We start from the raw sequence: 26,485 nt of genomic DNA on the forward strand, positions 1-26,485 counted from the left end.
GCCACAGTGAAGATCCTGCACATAGCAACGAAGATCCCACATGCTGCAACTAAGATCCAGCGCAGACTAATAAGTATTAAAAAAAACACAAAACATGGTTGAAGACCTGATTACAATGCCACTGTCATGGAAATTTCACTATTTCTGTGACATACAACATTTTAAGATAATAACTAGAGTTATGACTGACTACATACCAGGACATTTCAAATTTTAGGAACTTCATATAATTTCTAGAATATTTATATTAACAACCCATACAATATAATCTAAGAAGGTTTATCATTACTCATTTCACCACGTTTCCCAGGTAATTTAACATACCAGATAAATCTAATTAGTTTAATATTTCCCTTTGAGATGTTCAGGGGCCCTCTGAAGCATCCCAAAGTTAGCTAGAGATCAGAAGAACTTCATTTAGAATTTGATTTGAGGAAGTCTTTCAAAGATATCAAAAGGTTTTAAACACGTGGCCAAGTAAGATCATAAGTCACTGTGAAACAATACTTATTCATTTAACCAAAGTGACAATAAAAGATTTCAAGGGCAAATTCAGAAAGATACAACAGACTGCCTAAGAGGTAAAGAAACTGTACAATATGCTATCAAAATCAGATCAATAGTACAAGAAAATTTTATCCTCTTTACAGAGAAAAAAACAAATTCTAGTTTTGTACCATTTTATTTTCAATATTAAAATTCGTCCCTTTAATTAAATTCAATCTAATCTTAGTCCTGACCATGCCTAAAACTTTTTTCTCACAGTTACCTTTTTATTATTTAAAAAATTTTAAATTTATTTTTTGGCTGCATTGGATCTTTATTGCTGAGCGTGGGCTTTCTCTAGCTGTGGAGAGCGTGGGCTACTCCTCGTGGTGGTGCGTAGGCTTCTCATTGCAGTGGCTTCTCTTCTTGCAGAGCACAGGCTCTAGGTGCATGGGCTTCAGTAGTTGCAGCACACAGGCTCAGCAGTTGTGACTCGTGGGCTCTAGAGCACAGGTTCAGTAGTTGTGGTGCACAGGCTTAGTTGTTCCGTGGCATGTGGGATCTTCCTGGACCAGGGATCGAACCCATGTGCCCTGCATTGGCAGGTGGATTCTTAACCACTGTGCCACCAGGGAAGTCCTGAAGTATTTTTAATATTTATTTATTTATTTGGCTGCGCCGGATCTTAGCTGCAGCACGCAGGATCCTTTAGTTGCGGTATGTGGGATCTAGTTTCCTGACAAGGGATCGAACCCAGGCCTCCTGCACTGAGAGCATGGAGTCTTAACCACTGGATCACCAGGGAAGTCCCTCACAGTTCCCTTTTTTAAATTAATTTCTAGAAGTATATGCCACTTCATAGTACAATCTTTCAATAATAATGCAAAAGATACATGTACAAAAATAATGCACAAGATTATTAATAATCTCAAACATATTTAGTCTCTCTGTAATAAGAGGTCTAAAGTAGGTCAATATAGATTTCTTTAGCAATAAATGTTTCAGTATTTTATCTTATTAAAAGTGATCTAGGGCTTCCCTAGGGCTTCTCTGTAAAGAGGATAAAATTTTCTTGTACTATTGATCTGATTTTGATAGCATATTGTACAGTTTCTTTACCTCTTAGGCAGTCTGTTGTAGCTTTCTGAATTTGCCCTTGAAATCTTTTATTGTCACTTTGGTTAAATGAATCTAAGTATTGTTTCACAGTGACTTATGATCTTACTTGGCCACGTGTTTAAAACCTTTTAGTAAACCTAGGTACAATAAAAGTATTATATTTAATGTTGATGACTTTAAAGATGTGTCTATATTAATTAAACCATCAACTAAAACTTTTCACTTATTGAAGATTAATCTTAGATCATATGAACGCTTAAAAATTTTGGATAGCTTGAGTTACATTCAGAAGTATTTGATTTCTAAGTACTTACTTTTAAGTCAATTAAATACAGCTCTTTTACAAATTATTTTTGGTAATATCATCTGGAGGTAGGGACATATCATATTTATAATGTACACACAGACATACATATATCCAAATAGACACAGAGGTCTCATAGTTTTCCTGCTCGAGTTTTAAAAGGCCTCTTTTCCCTTTTTTTTTTCTTTTTTCAGTTTTAGTTTCTACTAGTTGAGCTAAGACTGTAGTCTCAGGAAATGTAGGATGTGTTTACATTTCAAGGACATGATAAGAGTTACAACTTCAAACTTTCTCCCAAAATTACTTTTGTTCTCTCAGGGTCAGAATTTTGAAAAGATGTTTTATTAAGCCCACTTTCTCTAATTAGGCATGCAAGAATCCATTTTGGAATGTCAAAAAGTTCCACCCTGGCCATGTAAGAGTTAAGATACACAGACTGAGAAGATATGAGAAATGTTTAATAAACAGCTATAAGATCTAAGGAACAGAGATGAACAATACAATAACTGAAATGAAAACTACACTATAAGGAATCAACAGCAGAATAAAGAGGCAGAAGTATGTATAAGTGATCTGGAAGACAGAATGGTGGAAATCACTGCTGTGGAACAGGATGAAGAAAAAAGAATGAAAAGAAATGAGGACAGTCTAAGAGACTTCTGGAAAAACATTAAATGCACCAACATTCTCATTATAGGGGTCCAGAAGGAGAAGAGAGAGAGAAAGTACCTGAGAAAATATCTGAAGAGATAATAGCTGAAAATGTCCCTAACATGGGAAACAGTCACCCAAGTCCAGGAAGCACAGAGTACCAGGCAGGATAAACCCAAGGAAGAATATGCTGAGACACATATTAATCAAATTGACAAAAATTAAAGACAAGGGCTTCCTTGGTGGTGCAGTGGTTAAGAATCCACCTGCCAATGCAGGGGACATGGGTTTGAGCCCTGGTCTGGGAAGATCCCACATGCTGCGGAGCAAATAAGCCCACGCACCACAACTACTGAGCCTGTGCTCTAGAGCCCGCGAACCACAACTACTGAACCCACGTGCCACAACTACTGAAGCCTGCGTGCCTAGAACCCGTGCTCCACAACAAGAGAATCCACCGCAATGAGAAGCCCGTGCACTGCAACGAAGAGTAGCCCCCTGCTTGCCGCAACTAGAGAAAGCCCACGCACAGCAATGAAGCGCCAACACAGCCAAAACTAAATAAATAAATAAATTTATTAAAAAAAATTAAAGACAAAGAGAAAATATTAAAAAGCAACAAGGGAAAAGCAACAAATAACATGCAAGGAAATTCCCATAAAATTATCAGCTGATTTTTCAGCAGAAACTCTGCAAGCCGGAAGGCAGTTGCACAATGTATTTAGAAGTGATGAAAGGGAAGAACTTACAGCCAAGAACACTCTACCCAGCAAGGCTCTCATTCGGATTCAATAGAGAAATCAAAAACTTTACAAACAAGCAAAAACTAAGAGAATTTAGCACCACCAGACCAGCTTTGCAACAAACGCTAAAGGCGCTTCTCTAGGCAGGAAAAAGACAACAACTTAAAACAATCTTGTATCAATACATTTATAGACTGCTATATCAAAACCTCATGGGAACAGCAAACCCCAAAACTATAATAGATACACACACAAAAAAGAAAAAGCAATCCAAACGTAGCACTAAAGATGGTCATCAAATCACAAGAGAACAAAAGAGGAAGGGGAGCAAAAAGATGTACAAAAATAAATCCAAAACAATTAACAAAATGGCGGTAAGAACATACACGTCGATAATTACCTTAAATGTAAATGGATTAAATGCTCCAACCAAAAGGCATAAACTCACTGAATGGATACAAAAACAATACCCATATATGTGGGTAAAAGAGACCCACTTCAGATCTAGGGACACATACAGACTGAAAGTAAGGGGATGGAAAGAGGTATTCCATGTAAATGGGAATCAAAAGAAAGCTGGAGTAGCAATACTTTTATCAGACATAATAGACTTTAAAATAAAGACTGTTACAAGAGACAAAGAAGAACACTACAAAATGATCAAGGGATCAATCCAAGAAGATATAATAATTTTAAATAAATATGTACCCAACACAGGAGCATTTCAATATATAAGGCAAATACTAACAGCCATAAAAGGAGAAATCGACAGTAACACAATAATAGTGGGGAATTTTAACACCCCACTTTCATCAATGGACAGATTATCCAGACATAAACTCAGTAAGGAAACACAGGCCTTAAATGACACATTAGAGCAGATGGACTTAACTGATATTTATAGAGCATTCCATCCAAAAGCAGCAGAATACATATTTTTTTTAAGTGCACATGGAACTTTCTCCAGGATTGACCATACGCTGGGCCACAAAGCAAGCCTCGGTAAATTTAAGAAAACTGAAATCATATCAACATCTTTTCCAGTCACAATGCTGTGAGATTAGATATCAACTACAAGAAAAAAATTGTAAAAAACACGAACATGTGGAGGCTAAACAACATGCTACTAAACAACCAATGGATCACTGAAGAAAGCAAAGACAAAATCAAAAAATACCTAGAGACAAATGAAAACAAAAGCACAATGATCCAAAACCTATGGAATGCAGCAAAAGCAGTTCTAAGAAGGAAGTTTATAGCAATACAAACTTACCTCAGGAACAAGAAAAATCTCAAATAAACAACCTAAACTTACACCTAAAGCAACCAGAGAAAGACCAGACAAACCCCAAAGTTAGTAGAAGGAAAGAAATCATAAAGATTAGAGCAGAAATAAATGAAACAGAGATGAAGAAAATAATAGCAAAGACCAATGAAACTAAAAGCCAGTTCTTTGAAAAGATAAGCAAAATTGATAAACCTTTAGCCAGACTCATGAAGAAAAAAAGGGAGAGGGCTCAAATCCATAAAATTAGAAATGAAAAAGGAGAAGTCATAATGGGCACCACAAAAATACAAAGGATCATAAGAGACTAATACAAGCAACTATGTGCCAATAAAATGGACAACACAGAAGAAATGGACAAATTCTTAGAAAGGTACAATCTCCCAAGACTGGACCAAGAAGAAACAGAAAATATGAACAACTCACAAGTACTGAAATTGAAACCGTGATTTAAAAACTCCCAAACAGGGACTTCCCGGGTGGCACAGTGGTTAAGAACCGGCCTGCGAATGCAGGGGACACGGGTTTGAGCCCTGGTCCTGGAAGATCCCACATGCCACGGAGCAACTAAGCCTGTGTGCCACAACTACTGAGCCTGTGCTCTAGAGCCCACGAGCCACAACTACTGACCCCAAGTGCCACAACTACTGACCCCAAGTGCCACAACTACTGAAGCCCGCATGCCTAGAGCCTGTGCTCCACAACAAGAGAAGCCACCACAATGAGAGGCCCACGCACCACAACAAAGAAGAGCCCCCACTTGCTGCAACTAGAGAAAGCCTGCGAGCAGCAACGAAGACCCAATGTGGCCAAAAATAAATAAATAAAATAAAATAAAATAAAAACTCCCAACAAACAGAAGTCCAGGACCAGATGGCTTCACAAGCGAATTCTATCACACATTTAGAGAAGAATTAACTCCTATCCTTCTGAAACTATTCCAAAAAACTGGAGAGAAAGGAACACTCCCAAACTCATTCTATGAGGCCACTCTCACCCTGATACCAAAACCAGACAAAGATATCACAAAAAAAGAAAATTACAGGCTAATATCACTGATGAACATAGGCAAAAATCTTCAACAAAATACCAGCAAACCAAATCCAACAATATATTAAAATGATCATACACCACAATCAAGTGGGATTCATCCTAGGGATGCAAGGATTTTTCAATATCCACAAATCAATCAGTGTGACACACCACATTAACAAATAGAAGAGTAAAACCATATGATCATCTCAATAGATGCAGAAAAATATTTTGACAAAATTCAATACCAATTTATGATAAAAACTCTCCAGAAAGTGGGCACAGAGGGAACAAATCTCAACACAATAAAGGTCATATACAAAAAATCTACAGCTAACATCATACTCAGTGGTGAAAAGCTGAAAGCATTTCTTCTAAAATCAGGAACAAGACAAGGATGTCCATGCTCACCACTTTCATTCAACATAGTTTTGGAATTCCTAGTTATGGCAGTCAGAGAAGAAAAAGAAATAAAAGGAATCCAAATTGGGAAAGAAGAAGGAAAACTGTCACTGTTTGCAGATGACATGATACTATACATAGAAAATCCTAAACACACTACCAGAAAACTACTAGAGCTCATCAATGAATTCAGTAAAGTTGCAGGTTACAAAATTAAAACACAGAAATCTGTTGCATTTCTAACAACAAAAGATCAGAAAGAGGAATTAAAGAAACAATCCCATTTACCATCACATCAAAAAAGAATAAAATACCTAGGAATAAACCTACCCAAGGAGACAAAAGACCCATACTCTAAAAACTATAAAACACTGATTAAAGAAGTGGGAGATGACACAAAGAGATGGAAAAATATACCATGTTCTTGGATTGGAAGAATCAATACTGTCAAAATAACTATACTACCCAAGGCAATCTACAGATTCAATGCAGTCCCTATCAACTTACCAGTGGCATTTTTCACAGAACTAGAACAACAACAAAAAAACCTTAAAATATGTATGGAGACACAAAAGACCCTGAATAGCCAAAGCAATCTTGAGAAAGAAAAACAGAGCTGGAGCAATCAGGCTCCCTGACTTCAGGCTATACTACAAAGCTATAGTCATCAAAACAGTATGGTACTGGCACAAAAATAGACATGTAGATCAATGGATCAGGATAGAAAACCCAGAAATAAACCCACGCACCTATGGCCAATTAATCTATGGCAAAGGAGGCAAGACCATACAATGGAAGAAAGGAATTCTCTTCAATAAATGGTGCTGGGAAAACTGGACAGCTACATGTAAAATAATGAAATTAGAACACTCCTTAACACCATATACAAAAATAAACTCAAAATGGATTAAAGATCTAAATGTGAGTTTCTATAAAACTCTTAAAGGAAAACTAAGGCAGAACACTCTCTGACAAATTGCAGCAGTATCTTTTTCAAAATACAACCCACAGAATGGGAGAGAGTATTTGCAAACAACAGGACCGACAAGGAATTAGTCTCCAAGATTTACAAACAGCTCATGCTGCTTAATAGCATAAAAACAAACAACCCAATTCAAAAATGGGCAGAAGACCTAAATAGACATTTCTCCAAAGAAGACATACAGATGGCCAAGAAGCACATGAAAAGATGTTCAACGTCACTATTAGAGAAATGCAAATGAAAACTACAACGAGATATCAACTCACATCAGTAAGAATGGTTATCATCAAAAAATCCACAAACAGGACTTCCCTGGCAGTCCAGTGGTTAAGACTCTGAGCTCCCAATGCAGGGGGCATGGCTTTGATGCTTGGTCAGGGAACTAAGATCCCACATGCCGTGTGGCACGGCCAAGAATAAATAAATAAAATCCACAAATAATAAATGCTGGAGAGGGTATGGAGAGAAGTGAACCCTCCTATACTGTTGGATGGAATGTAAATTGGTACAGCCACTGTAGAGAACAGTATGGAGGTTCCTTAAAAAACTAAAAATAGAGCTACCATATGATCCTGCAATCCCACTCCTGGGCATATATCTGGAGAAAACCGTAATTCAAAAAGATACGTGCACCCCAATGTTCACTGCAACACTGTTTACAATAGCTAACACATGGAAGCAACCTAAATGTCCATTGACAGATGAATGGATAAAGAAGATGTGGTACATATATACAATGGAATACTACTTAGGCATTAACAAGAATGAAATAATGCTATCTGCAGCAACATGGATGGACCTGGAGTTTACCATACTAAGTGAAGTAAGTCAGAGAAAGACAAATACCATATGATACCACTTATATGTGGAATCTAAAAAAAAAAAAAATACAAATGAACTTATTTACAAAACAGAAACAGACTCACAGATTTAGAAAACAAACTTACAGTTACCAAAGGGGAAAGGTTGTGGGGAGGGATAAATTGGGAGTTTGGGATTTACATATATGCACCACTATATTTAAAATAGATAACTAGGGAATTCCCTGGCAGTCCAGTGGTTAGGACTCCATGCTTCCACTGCAGGGGGCATGAATTTGATCCCTGCTTAGGGAACTAGACCACTCATGCCACGTGGCCCATTGTCTGGATATTCCACAGTTCATTTATCCATTCACTTACTGAAGGACATCTTGGTTACTTCCAAGTTTTGGCAATCATGAATAAAGCTGCTATAAACTTCCCTATACCAGTTTTTTTTTTTTTTTAAATAGATAACCAACAGAGACCTACTGTAAAGCACAGGGAACTCTACTCAATATTCTATAATGACTTAAATGGGAAAAGAATTTGAAAAAGAATAGATATATGTACATGTATAACTAAATCACTTTGCTGTACACCTGAAACTAACACAGCATTGTAAATCAATTATACTCCAATATGAAATAAAAATTAAGAGAATAAAAAATAGAATAGCTGCTGAAGGCTAAAGGAACAATTTGACACCCCCCAATAACAATGTTGGATTGTGTATCTGTCTGTATGTGTATTATAATATTTATGGACCCATACACATATAAATGACATACACACATATAAATGAGGTAGGAACAACAGTTCCTTATAGAAGGATTCTTATTAGTAAATATAGAAGAAATAAGGAAGGTAAAAAAATCATCATTAGCTAATCACAATTTTAATTGTTGCAGGCAAGATCCACTAATGAATGTTAAAATCAGTGAATGAAAGTTTAATGAGAAAAAAGATAGTCATGTAGCTTCAAAGTATCTCCCCAAATTTATTAACTCCAAAGAGAAAAACAGTAAATTTACAATGGAAAATCTAACAGACATTACCGTAACCAAGTGATCAAGGCTAACATCACCAGTAATAGCACATATTGTATCCCTTGATGTAATGTGCTGAAGAGGGTACATCACCACTGAGGTATTCTTCCCTTCAAAATCTATCAATTCAATCTAATCATGAGAAAACATCAGATAAATCCAAACTGATGAATATCCTACAAAATACCTGATTTACTGCTAAACCCAAAGCCATGCAGAATTTTTCCTATTTTCTAAGTTTTATAGCATTTTATATGTGGGTCTATAATTCATTTTGAGTTAATTTTTTATTAAGGGATAAGGTCTGTGTCAGGGTTACTTTTTTTATCCTTTTGCATATGGACATTCAATTATTCCAGCATCATGTTTTGAAATGACTTAGCCGTTCTCCATTGAACTGCCTTCGTGCTATACTGAAAAAAAAAATCAATTGACCATATAGATATGAGTCTATTTCTGGAGTCTCTATTCTATTCCCTTGATCTATATGTCTATTCTTTCACTAATAACATGCTGCTTTGATTATCGTAGCTTTACATTAAGTCTTGAAATCAGATAATGTGAATCCTACAACTTTTTTTTCCAGAATTGTATTGGCTATTTCTGTTCCTTTGCCTTTCCATAAAATTTTAGCATCAACTTGTTGATATCTACAAAAAAGACTCTGGTATTTTGATTTGAATTGACTTAAATCTATAGCTCAAATTGGAAAGAACTGACACCTTAACAATATTGAGTGATCCAATACATGAATAAAAATCTATATGTGGTGGGGGAGGGATAAACTGGGAATTTGGGATTGACATACACACACTACTATATTTAAAACAGATAACCAACAAAGTTCTACTGTATAGCAGAGGGAACTCAGCTCAATATTCTGTAATAACCTACACGGGAAAACAATTTGAAAAAGAAGAGATACATATATATGTATAACTGAATCACTTTGCTGTACACTTGAAACTAACACAACATTGTTAATCAAGTATACTCCAGTATAAAATAAAAATTAAAAAAAAATAGGGCTTTCCTGGTGGCACAGTGGTTAAGAATCCACCTGCCAATGCATGGGACATGGGTTCGAGCCCTGGTCTGGGAAGATCCCACATACCGTGGAGCCACTAAGCCCATGTGCCACAACTACTGAGCCTGCACTCCAGAGCCCACGTGTCAAAACTACTGAAGCCCACGCGCCTAGAGCCCATGCTCTGTAACGAGAAGCCACTGCAATGAGAAGCCCGCGTGCTGCAACGAAGAGTAGCCCCCACTCACCACAACTAGAGAAAAGCCTGTGCACAGCAACAAAGACCCAACACAGCCAAAAAATTAAGTGTAGTCTGTTGTGTTTTTACATGTGTATATACCTGCAGAAATATCAAGATAATGGATGTATTCATCACCTGCAAAAGTTTCTTGGTGCATTTTTGTATATATCCTCCTTTCTATTCCTTATCCCCAAGCAAAAACTGATGTTTGTGACTACATATTAGTATAAATTTTCAACAATTTTATATAAGTTGTATTTTGTTTGTTAAATTTAACATAATTATTTTGACATTCATCCTTTTTATGTTGCTGTTTTGTATTCCATTTTGTGGATGTACAAAAATGTCTTTATCCTTTTTTTTTTTTTTTTGCGGTACGCGGGCCTCTCACTGCCCTGGCCTCCCCCGCTGTGGAGCCCAGGCTCCGGACACGCAGACTCAGCGGCCATGGCTCACAGGCCCAGCGGTTCCACGGCATGTGGGATCCTCCCGGACTGGGGCACGAACCCACGTCCCCTGCATCGGCAGGCGGACCCTCAACCACTGCGCCACCAGGGAAGCCCTATCCATTTACTTTTTGATGGACATTTGAGTTATAGTTTTTGTCCAGTGATAATAAAACTGCTTTGAATATTCACGAACAAAAAAATCTATATGTGAAAACATAAATAAATATATTTATTTAGGTATTTGAATTCTATCATTCTTTTGTAGTTCTCCACATAGATTCTGTAAATATTTTGTTAGATTTATACCTAAGCATTTCACCTTTTGGGTTGCTATTGAAAATGGTATTGTTTTTTATTTTTTTTAACTTACATTTTATTGAATATAAATATTTAATATTTTCAAGACATGAACAGAATCTACATTTAACACAAATAACTGGAGTACGAGGTTTTAGTTGTGCAAAATGAAGAAATTCTAGAGAGATAATGTGCAGCATGTCAACTATAGTTAACCATACTGTATCGAATACTTGAAATTTCCTAAGTATGTCTTTTTAAAAATGTTTATATTTTAAAAATTTTTATTGGCGTATAGTTGATCTACAATGTTGTGTTAGTTTCACGTGTACAGCAAAGTAAATCAGTTATACATACACATATAGGTATTGTTTTTTTAAATTCAACTTCTAGGTGTTCATTGCTAGTATAGAAAAAATGACTGTTTTTTAAATTTTTTATTTTTAAAAGATTTTGGCCACACTGCACGGCACGTGGGATCTTAGTTCCCCAACCGGGATTGAACCACTGCTCCCAGCGTTGGAAGGTGGACTCTTAACCACTGGACCACCGGGGAAGTCCCAAAGATGATTGACTTTTTCTTAAATTAAAAAAAAATTTTTTTTATTTAAAAAAAATTTTTTTTTTTGGCTGCATTGGGTCTTCATTATTGTGCACGGGCTTTGTCTAGTTGCAGCAAGTGGGGGATACTCTTTGCTGTAGTGCACGGGCTTCTCATTGTGGTGGATTCTCTTGTTGCAGAGCACAGGCTCAGTAGTTGTGGCATGCGGGCCCTAGAGTGCACAGGCTTCAGCAGTTGTTGCACATGGGCTCAGTAGTTGTGACACACAGGCTCTAGGGTGCGTGGGCTTTGGTAGTTGTGGTGCATGGGCTCAACAGTTGTGGCTTGTGGGCTCTAGAGCGCAGGCTCAGTAGTTGTGGTGCACGGGCTTAGTTGCTCTGCAGCATGTGGGATCTTCCTGGACCAGGTATCAAACCCGTGTCCACTGCATTGGCAGGCAGATTCTTAACCACTGCGCCACCAGGGAAGTCCATGACTGACTTCTGTATACTGATTTTGTACTCTGTGATCCTGCTAAAATTTCTATTAGTTCCAAGAATCCTTTTTGTAGGTTCTGTGGGATTTGATAGCCATGTCTAATAATACTAATTAATAAATTTCAGAGATCTGTCTGGAGAATGCAAACCTATTTAATTAACAATATTAGCAAAAAAGTTTCTCAGAAGAAAAAGGTGATGTCCCCTCCCCAACCTTAGAATTTACAATGAAAGAGATATCATTCTTACCTTATAAAATTTCTGATGTGATAAAATGACAAATAGAGAATATTAACAAAGGCTTAGCTTTGTTACCCTGTCCAATACAGAGCACGTGAATATTTGTAACTATAAGCACCTTACTATGTTTTCTAATATTATTAAAAATATATCCTTGGAATTGTTGTTCCTATCATGGAATCTTGTAAGATACCTGGACTTCAGAGATTATTGCTAAAATCTATGAGAATAAGCTCACATCTCTAAAAAAGTAAGAAATTCTGAATGACTATCTTGGTGATTTGCTATTCTAGTGACATCTCTATAATCTTTAAGGTGTAAATACGTATAAGGCTTGTCAAATCAGATGAGGATTACTAGTATTTCCTTCTTACACACACAGAGGTTTAATTGACTAGTTGGAAGTCCTGGTCTCCTTTAAATTAATAAGTATGCTCCTTTCTGCATATTATTCATTAAGAGAACTGAGCAAGTGGGATGCAGCAAAAGCAATTCTAAGAGGGAAGTTTATAGTGATAAATGCCTACATTAAGAAAAAGAAAGATCCAAAATAATTAACCTAACTTTACATCTCAAGGAACTAGAAAAAGAACAGAGTAGGACTAAAGTAGCAGACAGAAGAGCAAAATCTTATCAAAAGAGCAGAAATGAAATAGGCACTAGAAAGGCAAACAGAAAAAAAATCAATGAGACTAAGAATTGGTTGTTAGAAAAGATGAACCAAATTGAGAAACCTGTAGCTATACTCAACAAGAGAGGACTCAAACAAAATTATAAATGAAAGAGGAGACATTACAACTGATATCAAAGATAAGAGACTATTATGAACAATTATACAGAAACAACTGTATAACCTAGAAGAAATAAATCCTAGAAACATACACCTACCCATACTAAATCATGAAGAAATAGGAAATATAAATAGACCACTAACAAGTAAGGAGATTGAATCAGTTATCAAAAACTTCCCAATACTGGGACTTCCCTGGTGGCGCAGTGGTTAACACTCTGCACTCCCAATGCAGGAGGTCTGGGTTCAATCCCTGGTCTGGGAACTAGATCCAACATGCATGCCACAACTAAGAGTTCACATGCCACAACTAAGGAGCCCGTGTGCCACAACTAAAGAGCCTGCCTGCTGCAACTAAGACCCAGTGCAACAAATAAATAAATAATTAATTTTAAAAAAACAAAAAACTTCCCAACACTGAAAAGCTCAGGATCAGATGGTTTCAGTAGTGAAGCCCACCAAACATTTATAGAAGAGTTAATGTCATGCCTTCTCAAACCATTCCAAAAATGGAAAAGGAAAGGACACTTCCAAACTCATTTTACAAGGCCAGCATTACTCTGAGACCAAAGCCAGATAAGGACACTACAAGAAAAGAAAATGACAGGCCAATATCCTTGATGAATATAAATGCAAATATTCTAAACAAAATACTAATAAGCCCAATTCAACAGTACATTAAGAGGATCATAGTGGGATTGATCAAGTGGGATTTATCCCTGGAATGTAAGAATAAACCCCTGGGATGCAAATCAATAAATGTGGTATACCACATTAATAGACTGAAGGATAAAAATCACAGGATCACCTTATTAGATGCAGAAAAAGCATTGACAAAATTAAAATTCCTTTCATGATAAGAACTCTCAAAAAACTGGGTATAGGGCTTCCCTGGTGGCGCAGTGGCTGAGAGTCCGGCTGCCGATGCAGGGGACACGGGTTCATGCCCCGGTCCAGGAAGATCCCACATGCCGCGGAGCGGCTGGGCCCATGAGCCATGGCCGCTGAGCCTGCACATCCAGAGCCTGTGCTCCGCAACGGGAGAGGCCATAACACTGAGAGGCCCACGTACCACAAAAAAAACCCCAAAAAACAACAACAAAAAAAAAAACTGGGTATAGAAGGAATATATCTCAAAATAATAAAGGCCATATACAACAAACTCACAGCAAATATCATACTCAGTAGTGAAAGGTTGACAGCTTTTCCTCTAAGAGCAGGAAAAATGTAAGGGTGCCCTCTCTCACCAATCCTATTCAACATAGTACTGGAAGTGCTAGAGCAATCAGGCAAGAAAAATAAATAAAAAGCATCCTAATCAAAACTGAAGAAGTAAAATTTGTCTGTTGATGACATGAACTTATATGTAGAAAAATCCTAAAGACTCCACCAAAAACTGATAGAACTAATACACAAATTGAGTAAAACTGCAGAATATAAAACCAACATACAAAAATCAGTTGTATTTCTATGCACTAACACTGAAGTATCTGAAAAAGAAATAAAGAAAACAATTCCATTTAAAATAGCATCAAAAACAAGAAAATATTTGGGAATAAATTTTACCAAGGAAATGAGAGATCTGTACAGTGAAAACTATGACACTGATGAAAGAAACTGAAGAAGACACAAATTAATGAAAGATATTCTGCGTTCATGGATCAGAAGAATTAATATTGTTAAAATGTCCATACTACCCAAAGCTATCTATAGATTCAATGCAATCCCTATCAAAATTCCACTGGCATTTTCACAGAAATAGAAAAAACAATTCTAAAATAGGTATGGAACCCAAAAGACCTTGAATAGCCGAAACAATCTTGAAAAAGAACAACAAAGCTGGAGACATCACATGTCCTGATTTCAAACTATACTACATAGCTAGTCAAAACAGTTTAATACTGACATAACAACAGACACATAGACCAACAGAATAGAATTAAGAGCTCTGAAATAAACTCACAAATATTCAGTCAACTAATAGTTGACAAAGGAGCCAAAAATACACAGTAGGGAAAGGAAGCCTCCTCAATAAATGGTGCTGGGAAAACTGGATATATTCACATGCAAGAGGATGAAACTGGACCCGTATCTTACACCACTAACAAAAATTAAGTCTCTAATTCATTGAATTAGAGACTTAAATGTAAGACCTGAAAACATAAAACTACTAGGAGAAAACACTGGGAAAACTGGTGTTGGCAATGATACACACACACACACACATATACACACACATGCACACATACATATAGGCTGCACTGCACAGCTTGCAGGATCTTAGTTCCCCAACCAGGAATCGAACCCAGGCCCCCAGGAGTGGAAGTGGGGAGTCCTAACCACTGGACTGCCAGGGAATTCCCTTGGCAATGATATTTTGGACATGACACCAAAAGCACAGGCCACAGCAGAAAAAATAAACAAGTAGGACTCCATCAGACTAAAAAACTTCTGCACAGCAAAAGAAACCATTAACAAAATAAAAAGGCAGGTTTCAGAATGGAAGAAAATATTTGCAAACCATACATGTGATAAGGGATTAATAACTCAAACATATAAGAAGCACATACAACTCAAGAGAAAAAAATCTGATTAAAAAATGGGCAGAAGGGACTTCCCTTCCAGTGGTTAAGACTCTGTGCTTCCACTGCAGGGGGCATGGGTTCAATCCCTGGCTGGGGAACTAAGATTCCCACATGCTGCACAGCACAGCCAAAACATAAATAAATAAAAGGCAGAAGACCTAAATAGACATTTTCCCAAAGACATACAAATGGTCAACAGGTATGTGAAAAGATGCTTGACATCACTAATCAGGGAAATGCAAATCAAAACCACAATGAGATATCACCTCACACCTGTTAGAAATGTCTATCCCTAGGAAGACAAGATAACAAGTGTTGTCAAGGATGTGGAGAAAAGGATGCCCTTGTACACTGTTGGTAGAAATGTAAATTTGTGCAGCCATTATAGAAAACTGTATGGCAGTTCCTCAAAAACTTAAAAATAGAACAATCAAATGATCCAGCAATCCCACTTCTGGGTATATACACAAAGGAAATGAAATCACTATCTCAAAGAGATTTATTTGTACCCCCACGTTCACTGCAGCATTATTTTTTTTATTAAGAAGTTGAATATTTTATTATTAAACTGTTTCTTATTTTCCTGCAAGACTGTTGCTTCACTGTATAGAAGTAGCACAAGCAAACACAGTATACTGCAAAATTAAGATAGTAATGTTCTTCACTGGACACTATACAACTAAACAACTTTTCCCCACTGCCATTTATTTCCAGTGGGAAGTTCATTGAGTATTTTGACCCAAATCCAGGGATGGCTGTAAGCAAGTTACAATATTATACAAGGTTAAGATAACAATGTTATCCTTGAATTACATAATTTTTATAACTAGTTTTACCACAGATAATTTCAGGAATTCTAAATATTATAACTGGAGATTAGCCTAAAAATTATAGGGTGTTGAGGGGCTTCCCTGGTGGTGCTGTGGTTGAGAGTTCGCCTGCCGAGGCAGGGGGTACCGGTTCGTGCCCCGGTCTGGGAGGATCCCAAGTGCTGCGGAGCGGCTGGGCCCGTGAGCCATGGCCGCTGAGCCTGCGCGTCCGCAGCCTGTGCTCCGCAACGGGAGAGGCCACAGCAGTGAGAGGCCCGCGTACCGCAAAAAATAAAAAAATAAAAAAATTATAGGGTGTTGTGAAAAAGATGTGGTGTTTATCTGAAGTCATTAGGCAGTTAAGGGGTATTTTCTTCAGGCAACATTGTTGCAAGTAGTTTCTTTTGCTAAAAGGTTCTTTTTAAAAATCTATCCACCATTAATTTAAGACAACTATGCTAGATTAAGTTGTTTCAAACTAGTTTATTTAGGGGTTCCATTTTCACTCCTCAATAGATTTTATGTATTGCTCATATGCTTCTTCACTCATTAGTTCATCTAGTTCTGAAGAGTTACTGAGCGTCATCTTGATCTGCCAACCATCTTCATAACAAGATTTGTTGACAAGTCCTGGATTTTCTGCTAGAGCTTCATTAATTTCAGTTACTTCTCCTGATAGAGGAGAATAGTTCGCTAGCAGCTTTCACACTTTCCAAAGCACCGAATTCCTCGTTTGTTCAATTTTGTCCCAACTTCAGGCAGACTACAGTAAACAACATCTCCCAAAGCTTCCTGTGCAAAATTGCTGATTCCCACTATTCCAACACCTTTTTCTATTATTACCCATTCATGTTTGTCTGTGAATTTACGACCCGACAGCAGAGCGGGTCCGGTGCGCAGCGCCCTGATGGCGCCCGCCCCGCAGTCCCCAGGGCCGCGGCGGGCAGGGCGCGTTGGGCGCAGAGACGGCGCACAGGCTGTAGACCACGGGCCACACGCTCCGCACCGCTCGCCATGCCATGTTCGCAGGGGTGCTCACTGTAGCATTATTTACAATAGCCAAAACATGCAACCAGCTTGTCTGTCCACCAATAAATGGATAAAGAAAATGGGTTAAATGTACATGTGATATGTGCATACAACACATATTCTTTATATATAGATATAAACACACACAATGGAATATTAGCCCGAAAAAAGAAGGAAATCCTGTCATTTGGGACAACATGAATGAACCTTGAAAGCATTACAGTAAGTGAAATAAGTCAGAAAAAGACAAATACTGTATGACCTCACTTATATGTGGAGTCTAAGAAAACCAAACTCATTGAAACAAAAAGTGGATGGAGTCTGCCAGGTGCTAGGGCACTGGGGAAATGGGAAGATGTTGGTTAAAGGGTACAGACTTCCAGTTAGAAGATCTAACTGGGGATCTAATGTCCAGCTTGGTGACTATAGTTAACAATTCTGTACTGTACACTAGAAAGTTGCTAAAAGAGTAGATTTTAAACGTTCTCACCACACATACACGCACAGAGCTAACTATGTAGTAATCATTTCACCATGTATACATTTACCAAATCTTCACACTGTACACCATAAACTTACACAATGTTATATGCCAAGTATATCTCAATAAATGTGTGTGGGGGGAAATCAAGGATTCAGTTTTTGCCTGGAATCCCATAAAGGAAGGTAAATGGCATAGAGTTAAATGCCACTCTACAGGACTTTGGCATTTGCTTCATTTTCTTACCTGCAAGTGCCAAGAAATTTAAGTTTACACTGTCATTGTTCCTGATCTGCAGAAAGCTGAAGGGGAATGACCCAGAATTACCACATCATAACAGGCAATGTTTTCTGAGCTTTTAGTATGTGCCAGGGGCTATTCTAAGGACTTTACACTAGTAACTCATCTAACCCTCATAATAATGCTACACGGTAGGTATTTTCCAGTTAAGAAACAATGGCATAGCCACCTTGGAAGAAAGTTTGGTGTTTTTTTACAAAACTAAACATACTCTTTCTTACCATACAACCCAGTAATAAAGATCTTTGGTATTTACCCTAAGTAGATGAAAACATATTCACACAAAAACCTGCACACAGGTGTTTACAGCAGCTTTCTTATAATTGCCAAAACTCAGAAACAACCAAGATGACTTTCAGTAGGTGAATGGATAAACTGTGGTCCCTCCAGACAATGGACTATTATTCAGTGCTAAAAAAGAAATAAGCCATCAAGCCATGAAAACACAGGAAGGAGACTTAAATGCACAGTACTAAGTGAAAGAAGCTGATCTGAAGAGGTTACATACTGTCTGCTTCCAACTATATGACATTCTGGAAAAAGGAAATCCATGGAGACAATAAAAAGATCAGTGTTTGTGGGGGGTGGGTGGAGATGAATCAGCAGAGCACAGAGGACTTTTCAGGTAATGAAAACACTCTATGACGTTGGAATGATGGATATATGTCATTATACGTTTGTCCCAAACCACAGAAAGTACAACACGAAGGTACAACAGTAAGGTAAATTACGGACTTTGGGTGACTTATGCGTTGATGTACGTTCATCCTTGGTTTAAAAAAAAAAAAAGGTACCACTCTGGTGGGGGTTATTAATAATGGGGTAAGCTATGTATGTATTGGGACGGGGGATATATAGGAAATGTCGGTACTTTCCTCTCAATTTTGTTGTAAACCTAAAACTGCTCTTAAAAAAAACAGTCTTTACAAAATATTTTGGAGAAAAAAAAGAAACTATGGCAAGGAGAGGTTGAATAAACTACCCAAGCAGCTCACACACCTAGCAAGCGTTAGAGCTAGGATTTTAACCCAGGTATTAGACCCACACTCTTAGCCATTATACCATACTGCTCACACATCACACAAAAATGTGACCTGAAACAAAGTTATGCTGACAAACCAGGAAGCAGACCTGGCCAGTACTACAAAAAATACCATTAGGTATTCTGGAGTAGAGTGGTGGTGGGATCTACACCCTAGTTGAAACAGACCTCTCAAACCACCAATTACATTTGTACTCTTAAAAGTTTCACAAAGCAAGGTCCTTGTCACTGACTGAAATGAGTCAAACCATCTCCTACCCTATTTGCTTTTGATCTCAAGCCTTTGTAGAAGATTAAGAATATCCAGTGTGTGATTCCAAGCAGGTATATTCTCTTCATTAAAAATCACTGTCTAAAATAATAGTCTATTATCCTCCAGAGTTGCATTTCTACAGCCTAAGAAATGTTTAATAAAAGAGAGTCAACAGGAAGAATTAAATTATTTGCAAAATGCAAATAATTAACCAGAAGGACATCTGGGTGCACTGGGGAATGGGATCTATCCCCAGGACCTGTGACTTTCCCTGTGGAAGGAAGACTTAAGGGTAAATCAATGAAAATGTTTCAGGAGGACACCAGATGTTTCCACATACTGAAAAACGAAATGCATTTCATGGAACAAAGAGGAAGCACAAACTCACCTTGAATTTGATTTTTTGATGTACAGCAGCAATTCTCTCCTTCTCACATGACTTCTGTGGAGAATGGCAGTAGCCAGGGAAAGGGTTGCCTGAGATATCTGGTCTTTTTGAAGATTGGTCAAAACCCAGTCTCCACTACCATCTCTGCCCCTCACTTTCACATGCACGCAAAGAAAGTAGAAGACTAGAATGTCTGCGTTCACAGCTCTGGATACGCTGCAGTTCTGACACTGCAGCTGGTCACCCCTGAGGCCGTTTACTGCCTTCGTTTTTCCAGAAATGTCCTATGGGTCCTTCTGAGATAGGCTGGGACCTGGGACCCAGAGTGCGTGCACCTGGACAGACATCTCCTTGAGCAACGGAATACAATGAAACTATAAGGGACTAAAAATAACTGCACACACACGCAGTTGGGGCAATTATGAACAAAAATACAAAAAGCCACAAACCAACTGCCGTTTCTGAGGGGCTGGGAGCAAAAGCGTGGTACACAGCACCACCAAGGGGGTGGGCTGACCACCTAGGCTACGCCTCCTACCCAACCCATGGATCTGCTCCCATTGTTACCCCATTTAAGGACCAAAGCAGCTCCTCTCAGGGAGTGAGCAAGGGTGCCTGTTCCTCGTCTTTGCACGAGCCCCAATGATTTGACCTCCTCTCTACTGCGCTTCTCCTCATTAGGGAGGACACCCACACCCTTTCTCTCCGGGTGCGTATCTCTATCTTGCTTCTGTCTTAAATAAACAAACTGTTTCTCCGTGTGCTCCCCAACTTGTTGTGTTGTGTCTCTAACAATAAACTTTGTACCTGTTTCTGCCTCCTTGAGAAATTCATTTTTCAAATGAGGCAAGAGCCAGGGGAACTTTGCTTCTAGCCCCTAGCCTTTAGTGGTCTAGCAGCTAGGATTCCTGGTTTTCTTTTGGGCTACCCAGGTCCAAATCCTGGGCAGGGAACTAAAATCTCACTTCAAGCCACTGCTCACTGCTGTCTGAGTTCAAGACCAGAATGGCTACACCATGCTAGTTTATCAAGGGGCAACACCTGCCCCAGTGATGGTTGTTAACCAAAGGGGCAATGAGGGACACACTCTTCTACTGGTTTCCCTGGAAACTAATGAGCCCACCTGACATCAATTCCCCAATAATTGGTAACCTCCTCCTCCTCCTCTCCCAGAGGAAGACTACTGCCTGTGTCCTGCCTGATGTCTGCCATACACAGTGGGGTATCACCCCAGGGCCTTTGCTTCAGAGCTGAAAGATTTCCTGTCCAATAAACCCTTGATGTCTCTACCGCTGTCTCCATGCTCTTTCTTGCAACCCGCTGCTGGGCAACTACAAGGCTTGCAGACCTGCAGGGTGCAGCCTAACACGAGGTCAACCTGCACCAACCTGGTGGAACCCTGGGGGAAAACATAGAGCGGCAGAAGACTCTAGACCCCAAATGCCCTAAACCCTCTGCTTCCCATGCGCAGTCGGGTCTCCGGAGTGCCGCCTGTCCCCTCCCAAACATAGGTGTCCGAGAAAAGCTGCGGCTGCACGGGTTCCCATCTCACCACACTCCAATGGAATAGGCATAGGAGAACAGCTCTTTCCCGAGGCTGTGACGCTGGGGCTCTGGGAAGTGCCTGTCTCTGTCAGACGCAAGTCCCACGCCTCCTCCAAGCGTGTAGGAGGCGGTGAAAGGCCGAGGAGGCTCCAGGAAACCTCAGACCCCTGAACACGAACCCTCGAATTACACGCTGAGACTGACTCTGGCCCGCTACCCTGCGGGAAGTGTCTTGGCCTCTGGCTTTTTTTTCATTGGTTATCGTCTCCGCGACCCGCCCCTCCCGGAGATTGCCGGGAATTCTCCGCACAGTCACTAGTGCGCAGGCGCAAAGAGGAGTGTGTGTGTGCTCCTTCGCTTCTTCTAGAGGGAGCTGTTGGGTTTGGAACGCGGCGGTAAAACCTGCTAGGGGCCAGGATTCCGGAGCCGGCTGGATGCCTGTGTGCCTGAGTGTGTAATCTGGACAGCGTTGTTTCTGTGCGTGGGGCTGTTCTTGCGTGTAATTATTTGGATGGGGTACTGCGATGACTCCGCAGAGAATGGACGATTATGCCCAGCTCTGAAGCCGGAAGTCTGCGCGGTTGGTTAGTGAAGTGCGTGAGATTGTGTGTATCCGTGAATGTGGCTGTGCTCCACAGTGTATCATTTCTGGAATGGTTTTGATAGGCCAACGCCTCTGGTTATGGTTTTCCACAGGGTCTGCGCTTGTGCATCGCTGTTTCTGTGTATGAGGCTGGATGTGTGGCATTTTGATTAATTACATGGTGGTTAGGTGTGCCTTCAGAATTATGACTGGCACTTAATTAAGTAAAATAATTTCAGGCATAAATACTGGGGAGAAAAGGAGACAAAATTATCTCCTTTATTATGATAGGATCATAATAACGTATTCCTGGACCCATACCAAAATGTAGAAATGAGGACTACATAGTAACATGAAGAGGAGTAAAAATTGTATATTTGTATAGGAGCCCAATAACGTCCTTAGTCACTCTTAGGTAATAAAAAATTCCTTTTACCACTGTTCGTTAAAAGATCAGTCTTGGGCTTCCCTGGTGGCGCAGTGGTTAAGAATCCACCTGTCAATGCAGGCGACCTGGGTTTGAGCCCTGGTCCGGGAAGATCCCACATGCTGCGTAGCAACTAAGCCTGTGTGCCATAACTACTGAGCCCACATGCCACAACTACTGAAGCTCACGAGGCTAGAGCCTGAGTTCCGCAACAAGAGAATCTACTGCAATGAGAAGCCCATGTACTGCAACGAACAGTAGCCTCCACTCGCTGCAACTAGAGAAAGACGCGCACAGCAACGAAGACCCAATGCAGCCAAAAATAAGTAAATAAATTTATTTTAAAAAATCAGTCTCATTTTAGTGGTTAAAATAATTAAAATGTCCTGTTTAATGATCAAAACTTCAAACCTCATTTAAAACAAGACCCTCCCACCCTGTCCTCTCCCTTTACCACTTCCAAATATGACTATATCACAGTTATTGGTTAAAGCGGTATTTGGTATTTATATACTGATTATATATTTTTGTGCTTCAGAGCCAAGTATATTTTTTACACAATTTTTTTTATTGTGGATTTAGCTGACTTGGTTTATATGTATATGTACTTGCTCCTATTGCTACACTTTTCTAAATGTTCTCCCCACCCCTCCAAAGTGTCAAACTCTAAGCAATGATTTTTCCAAATGTTCAAACTTATCTGATACTTCTTCTCCCCCTTGCCGAATCTCTTTCACAGCCATCATCTTGTAGCTCCAGTCTGGACTGCAGGGTTTCTGTAAGACTTCCCTTCTCCCTTTTCGGGAATTGAATTCCTATGTTCCAAGTCTTGTTAATTTTGTATGTTTCTCATTTTTGCTGATTGCCTCTCTCCAACAACTTCGTTCAAATGCATGCCTTTGAGGTAAATGTTTAAGTTCTTACTGTCTGAAAATACCTTTATTGCAATCTCACTTATTCCCTGTGGTGAGAATTCTACTATAAATTAGAATTTGAAGGCATAACATCAGATAAAATCTTACAGTAGCTAATGTTGCTTTTGTAAAGGCTTGTCATCTGTTTTCTATTTCTTTGTGCGTAATCTGTGTTCCCAACCCTCCTGGAATGTTTAGGGTGATATATATCACACAATGTACTAAAATTTTGTAATTTTGTTCCTTGGTGTGGATCTTTAAATTTATTTTTAAATTTATTTTTGGCTGTGTCGGGTCTTAGTTGCAACCATGCAGGATCTTTCCATGCGGCGTATGGGCTTCTCTCTAGTTGTGGCACGTGGGCTCCAGAGCATGCGGGCTCTCTAGCTGAGGCGCATGGGCTCAGTAGTTGTGGCATGCGGTCTTAGTTGCCCTGCAGCATGTGGGATCTTAGTTCGCTGACCAGGGATCGAACCAGCGTCCTGCTGCATTGGAAGGCGGATTCTTTACCACTGGACCACCAGGGAAATCCCTCTTTAAAATTTTTTAATGCTGGGTGTCAGGTGGATATTTTCGTTCTAGAGACTCATGTACTTCTGGGCTGGAAAATTTTTCTGTATTTTCTTTCTTTCCTTCTTTCCTCGCTCTCACTGGAATTATTTGAAGGAACTTACATGGCTTAAGCTTCTAAATGTTTTCTTCCTATTTTCTCTGTCTTTTTACTCAACTCTAGGAATTTTATCTTCTACTTCTATTTAATTTTTAATAAGTCATATTTTTAAATTCCTAGAGCTCTCTCATGGTTTTTTTCTATATAGTATACTGTTCTTTAGGAATGCAATATCTTCTCTGATATTTATGAAATTATATATTAATGTTATATATAGTATATATATTATATTCATTATATTTGATTCATAATTATATGAATAATATATAATAATATTATGCATGTGATAGGTAGGATAGTCAATTATGTAAATATTATTTATTTAAAGTTCTCTTAGCTACATGTATTGTCTTTGTTATGACCAAATTCCCTTTTCCTGTTTGAATTGTTCTCTGTCTTTCATTTAGGTGCTTTTCTCAACCACGTGGTAATCCTTACTTTGAGTCATGAGTTAGAGCCTGCCGACTGATGGATTTCAGAAGCAATCTTTTCTCTGGGACACCCCCAGAATTCTATTCTCTTTGCTCTTTAGTTTCTCCTTAGAGGACTCCTCCAGTTTCCTGCCTGTGAAGGTTATGTGTTGAGTTGCTGGAGACTGGTACCAGGATAGGGAAAGAAGCTTAAGAAGATTTCAGACTGTGGTTATTACTCATTCTAACTGTGTCTGTCTGCCCTTCTTTGTGCATCCTCTACATCTTCTCAAAATCAATTTATCCAGAGATCAAATGTACTTTTTAGACAAGGGAGAAAATTTAACTGTAGAGGGGGAAGATCAGGGCAATGAGTTTGTGTATAAATTTTCAACCAGTCCTCTACTTCCAGATCCATACCTCACGAAGGTCCTTTTCTGTGGAACCTGGGCCCTTCAGGGAATTTGTAAATTGGTCATAAGCTCTTTCATACCAGAGTTCCTTGAATTTTCTTATTTTTTGTAGTTTTGTCTTTACATTTGTTGTTGTCATTGTTATTTTCATCTCTTTTTGGATAGTGATGGGAAATAAATGCATGTGACCTACTCACTGTATGTAAGCAAAAGTCTACCCTTGCTCTTTTCAAATGACAAGATTTTGGTCATTTTTTTAAAAACTAGTTTTGGTTGTACAGTTGACCCTTGAAATACACTGGGGTTGGGGCCCTGACCCTCTGTGCAATTGAAAATTTGTGTATAACTTTACAGTGGGTCTTCCATATTCATATCCTAGGTCCCACATCTGAGGATTCAACCAACTGCAAATAATGTAGTACTATAGCACGTATTTATTGAAAAAAATCCATGTATAAGTGGACCTGCACAGTTCAAATCTGTGTTGTTCAAGGGTCAACTGTATTTTTTTTTAATTTTCTATGTCATTATTTTCTAGTTTTATCTTCATCAAGTTCTCCTGAATACATTCTCTGGGTTTATATTCTTGCTTCTTGTATTCCTTTAATTCTTTGGGTTGTGTCAGAGAATTCCTTGGCTTGAATTCAGTAATACAATTGTTCAGCTATTTCATATTTTCATCCTGTTTCATTTTGAGCCTATTTATTAACTTAGAATTCCACACACAAGCATATATATATATATGAACATAAGTACAGTTGAATGAATGAAAATAAATTCTGTGGGCCTACCACTCAGCTTAAGAAAAAGTTATTATCAGTTCCTTTGAAGTATCCTAAATATTTATTTATTTATTATTTAGGCTGCTCTGGGTCTTAGTTGCGGCACGCGGGATCTTCGTTGCCACATGCATGATCTTTAGTAGTGGCATGTGGGATCTTTTAGTTGTGGCATGTGGACTTCTTAGTTGTGGCATGCAGACTCTCAGTTGCAGCATGCAGTCTCTTAGTTGTGGCATGCATGCAGGATCTATTTCCCCAACGATTGATCGAACCTGGGCCCCCTGCATTGGGAACTCAAAGTCTTACCCACTGGAGCACCAGGGAAGTCCCTGAAGTGTCCTAGATGCTCCTCCCCCATCTCCCATAAAGTTAACCATCACCTGAATTTAGTCATTCCCATGGTTTTCTTTACAGATTTGCCATATATGTACATATCCCCAAATAACATATTGTTTAGATTTGCATGTGTTTTGAAATTTAGTGAAATGACATTCTATGTATTGTCACTTAAAAAAAAACTCAACATTATGTTCTGGGAATTTGTTCATTTTCTCAATGTTGGGCAGCACTCTACTGTGTACATCTGCCAAATTTTATTTATATAGCCTCTTGATGGATACTTGAGTTGTTTCCAGATTTTTCCCTCCTATTTCAAGTGGTGCTGTTTTGAACATTTCTGTAGACCTTTAAAAGTCTGTGTAAGATTAACTCTAAAGTATAATACTTACAGATGGACTTGCTTTGTTCTAGGGCATGTGCTTCCCAGCTTCTCTAGGTGATGTCAGAGTTTCCAGAATCATTTCAATTGACACTTACTGCCACATAGTTGAGAGTTGTTCCACATCCTTGACAACACTTGTAACACTTTAAAACTTTTTTTGCCAATCAGCTACTGAGATAATATCTCATTGTGGGAGAA

The 26,485-nt window shown here is 38.8% G+C and overlaps 1 long non-coding RNA gene and 1 pseudogene across 2 annotated transcripts in view; both read right to left on the reverse strand.

Moving 5' to 3' along the window:
* The window catches only part of LOC309836858, a 35,299-nt gene extending 13,741 nt beyond the window's left edge, over positions 1 to 21,558 (reverse strand). The window contains exons 1-2 of the long non-coding RNA XR_014298184.1: positions 21,375 to 21,558; positions 19,823 to 19,876 (exon numbers count right to left, since the gene is read on the reverse strand). This is a non-coding gene — a long non-coding RNA (uncharacterized lncRNA). The remainder of the gene's footprint in view (positions 1 to 19,822; positions 19,877 to 21,374) is intronic.
* LOC309836821 (glycine cleavage system H protein, mitochondrial-like) lies at positions 16,832 to 17,350 on the reverse strand (annotated as a pseudogene). Its single transcript has one exon. The product of its transcript is annotated as a glycine cleavage system H protein, mitochondrial-like (transcript).
* Positions 21,559 to 26,485: the final 4,927 nt, after the last annotated feature.

Source organism: Grampus griseus (genome assembly GCF_964374135.1).
Source record: "Grampus griseus genome assembly, chromosome: 19".
In the NCBI taxonomy this organism is placed as follows: Eukaryota; Metazoa; Chordata; class Mammalia; order Artiodactyla; family Delphinidae; genus Grampus; species Grampus griseus.